Genomic DNA, 4,660 nt, shown 5'->3' on the forward strand with positions numbered 1-4,660 from the left:
GGATGTTTGCTACTGTCTGATGCACGGTGAACAGGATAGTTTTGTTCAGTATTGGTACAGACTGGAGCTTCTTCCTGTCTGTCTGACACAATGTTTAACCAAACAGCCTCATCACCAACAGGACAAACAACTTATGACAGAATCGTAAGACAATGTATCAATTTTCTTTTGAATATTGCGAGGACATTGTTCTAACAAGCAGTGTTCTTGTCTTTTGTTCTTTATTCTATCAATTGATCTTCCCATGTAATTGAAGCTGAGGACAGAGTGACTTCCCTTTCAATCGAAGCAGGACTTGACTGAGGGTGGAATCAAAGACCCTCAGCAAAACTGTGGTTAATGGTAATTAGAGAAAATTCTGCAATGGAAATGGGAACAATGGAAAAAGCGGTCTCTGCAAGGTATCTTCCAAGTTGCATGTCATTCTGGTTAGGGACTAATTTGTTCTTGCTTCATTATCGGTTATTAAAAATCTTGGAATGTCCCAACAACAGCTCTGTGAGGATCTGCATTACTTGGATTGAAGAGGTTCAAGTAGGCAGCTCTCTGGCGCCATTTCCAGAGCTACTGGGGACGACAAATAAACTCTGCCCTTGCTAGTGCCTTGCAAAACCCTGGATGAATATATCCTGTTTTAAAGAAAAACAAGATTTATTATGTTTGCACACTCTCATCTGAAGTTTCGGAAAGGTAAGACCTTGCTGGATGACATGATGCCAGTGACATCAGGAGCATGACAAAACATTGATAACAATTGGAATCGTTAATTCAGTTAGTTACTTACAGATGGTTGATTGTGTGATGTCAGTGCTGTGGAGTTCAATATTTTCAGAATGCATAACGGTAGTCATTCTCATATATTTAAAGTTTTCATTCAGGAGCCATAGTCAAATACTTGAGAGCCAACAGAAATGGCGTCTTCACTGTTCCCTTTCAAATCAGACAAATATCCACAGTCCAAAAGACTAATTAAGTTGAAAGTGCTGGAAAACCTTCACAGGTTCTGAGCAGAGAGAAACAGATTTAACGTATTGAGTCGAATATGAGTTTTTCCCAATAGGGTAATATCAGGCTTAATATTCTAACTATGTTTCTCTTTCCAAATATTAGCTCATCTGCAGTGTTTTGCCACTGTTTTCTGTTTATATTAGAGATTTACATTTTCACCAGTATTCCCTAGCACAGTGATTCATTGTGTAGAGCGAGTGGGAGTGGCATGGTGTCTCAGTGGTTAGCACGACTGTCTCATAGTACCAGTGGCCCGGTTTGCTTCCACACCCAAGACTATTTGTATTGAGTTTTCACGTTCTCCCCCTGTCTGCAAGTGTTTCCTCCAGATGCGCCAGATTCCTTCCACAGTCTAAAGACTTCCAGTGGATTGACCATGCTAAATTGCGCATCTAACACAATTTTGAACAAATGCAAACACACAGGTACCACAGACGTTTGGGGAAGAGAATTTCTCCTCTTTCCTGTTCCTACCGAGTTGGAGAGTCCTTGTATCCTTTTCTCGTCCCTCTCCTCCATCTGTCACGACAAATTATCAGTGTAACTAAGTGTGTGATATCGCAAATGATACAGTCTCAGACTGTGTCAGGTACAGTGTTAGGAACATGTCAGACATGTTTCTTAAATTTGTAAAAATAATTAATCTAAAACAAAAGCAAAGTTACTCAAAAAACGATGGAAAGATAAATGACATATAGTTTGGACATTGCCGATACGTGTATCATTCTTTATTTTCCTATAAATCTGAGACATACACACATACTTCAGAAAGTAAACAGAAAAAAAAAACAAACTCTGCAAAATATTAGTTTGGAAGAGTTTTGTCCAGATAATAGATAATTTCATGGCAAAAGGAAAATGGAGATGTTCTTATTGTTATGCTGATGGCAATGGGGTTTCTTCCTAGAATACTTGGACTTGGCTGAATTCCCTTCTCTGCTGGCAGTGGGGAGATTCCGATGAATCCTTAAAAGGAACCCCAATCAGTGGGAAAGATACCTGATAGATTTTCTGCTCTCTGTTAAAAAGGCATACGGTGTGTTACGTTTCATTTGTCGAGCGATTGAGTTCGAGAGTCACAATGTCATGTTGCAAATATACAAAACGCTGGTGCAACCACACTTGGAATACTGTGTACAGTTCTGGTCCCCATATTACAGGAAGGATGTGGATTCATTGAAAAAGGTGCAGAGGAGATTTATCAGGATGTTGCCTGGTCTGAAGGGAAGGTCTTATGTGGATAGGCTGATAGGGGGTTTGATAGAGGCTTACAATATGAACAGAGGATTAGATAGGGTAGACAGTGAAAGTCTTTTTCCTAGGATGATGACGTCAGCTTGTACGAAGGGGCATAATTACAATTTTAGTGTTGATAGATTTAAGACAGATGTCAGAGGCAGGTTCTTTACGCAGAGAGTGGTAAGGGCATGGAATGCCCTACCTGCTAATATAGTCAACTCAGCCACATTAGGGAAATTTAAATCCTTAGATAAGCACATGGATGATTTTGGGATAGTGTAGGGGGACGAGCTGAAAATAGTTCACAGGTCGGAAAAACATTGAGGGCCGAAGGGCCTGTTATGCACTGTATTGTTCCATGTTCTATGTTCTATATGTTATTGTCGAGATGAACAAGTAAATTGATGGATCAATGGCTGTGGCTGTTCAGACAAGTTACATTTTCTTCCTTTTGGAGCTGAAACATATAATAATGTTATCTGAACACCAACGTGAACCATATAATGTTTGGTTAAACATTCCCCTGATTGCATACTCCATCCCTGTTGTCTGCTCCATTTAGGAGTGATTTGTAATTTATTATTTGAAAATATTGTTATATGTGGCATCATAATTATTGTACAATAAATTCATGTCTTCAAAGTACTGTGTTAAAATGAATATATTGTTTCATTAAATTAAATCCTTGGTTTTATTTTCTCATTCCTCAGCTATGCCCAGTGCACTCTCCTCAGTGTCCTTTATGATTCAATGTGAACACCTCTTATTCTCAGGCCTGAAGTGCACTGACATTGTAGAGGCCATGAGGGGAATGGATATGGTTATTTTCCAAGGTCGGAGGACTCCAAACCAGAGGGCATAGATTTAAGGTGAGAGTGGTAAGATTAGAAAGAGACCTGAAGGGGTATCTTTTTGCAGCAGAGAGCGGCAGGAGCTGGGCGTAAGTGAAGTTGTAGCGCAGAGCTGGTGAGGAAGGTATTGTTATTTGAGTGGGTGTGTGGGACCTGTACAATCAGGATGGATTGCACCTGAACCAGAAGAACACCAATATCCTGGGAGGTAGGTTTGCTAGCACTCTTTGGGGGAGCATTTAAACTAATTTGGCAGGGGGATGGGATCCGGATTTGTAGTTCAGCAAGTAGGCTCGCTGTTTTGCAGAATGTCCAAGACTGTAGGGAGGCTGTGGAGAAGGTAGCACTGACAGGGAATACTTGCAGACACAGAGATGCATTCAAGTGTGTATACTTCAACGCAAGGAGTATCAGAAATAAGGTGGGTGAACTTAAAGCGTGGATTGGTACTTGGGACTATGATGTTGTGGCCATCACGGAAACGTGGATAGAAGAGGGACAGGGATGGTTGTTGGAGGTTCATGGTTACAGATGTTTCAGTAAGTTTAGGGAGGGTGGTTAAAAAAAAAGGAGGGGGAGTGGCGTTGCTAATTAGAAATGGTATAACAGCTGCAGAAAGGCAGTTCGAGGGGGATCTGCCTTTGGAGGTAGTATGGGCTAAAGTCAGAAATAGGAAAGGAGCAGTCACTCGTTGGGTTTTTACTATAGGTCCCCCAATAGCAGCAGAGATGTGGAGAAACAGATTGGGAAACAGATTTTGGAAAGGTGCAGAAGCCACAGGGTAGTAGTCATGGGCGATTTCAACTTTCCAAATATTGATTGGAAGCTCTTTAGATCAAGTAGATTGGACGGAGCGGTGTTTGTGCAGTGTGTCCAGGAAGCTTTTCTAACTCAGTATGTAGATTTCCTGACCAGAGGGGAAGCCATATTGGATTTGGTACTTGGTAAAGAACCAGGACAAGTGATGGGCTTGTCAGTGGGTGAGCATTTTGGTGAGGGTGACCACAATTCTGTGAATTTGACTATGGTTATGGAGAGAGATAGGTGCGTGCCACAGAGTAGGTTTTACAATTGGGGAAAGGGTAAATACAATGCTGCAAGACAGGCTCTGAGGAACACAAGTTGGGAACATAGGCTGCCAGGAATGTATGTCCTTGAAATGTGGAACTTTTTCAAGGAACAGGTACGGTGTGTCCTTGATATGTATGTACCTGTCAGGCAGGAAAGAGATGGTCATGTCAGGGAACCTTGGTTGACGAAGGAGGTTGAATGCCTTGTAAAGAGGAAGAAGGGGGCTTACAATAGGTTGAGGAAACAAGGTTCAGACAGAGTGTTTGAGGGATACAGGATAGCCAGAAGGGACCTGAAGAAAGGGATTAGGAGAGCTAAGAGAGGGCATGAAAAATCTTTGTTGGGTAGGGTCAAGGATAACCCCAAGGCCTTTTATGCGTATGTGAGATACATTAGAATGACGAGAACGAGGGTAGGTCCGATCAAGGACAGTAGTGGGAGACTGTGTATTGAGTCAGAAGAGATAGGAGAGGTCTTGAATTTCTTCAGTA

The sequence above is a fragment of the Chiloscyllium punctatum genome, unplaced genomic scaffold, assembly GCF_047496795.1.
Source record: "Chiloscyllium punctatum isolate Juve2018m unplaced genomic scaffold, sChiPun1.3 scaffold_85, whole genome shotgun sequence".
NCBI classification, from domain to species: domain Eukaryota; kingdom Metazoa; phylum Chordata; class Chondrichthyes; order Orectolobiformes; family Hemiscylliidae; genus Chiloscyllium; species Chiloscyllium punctatum.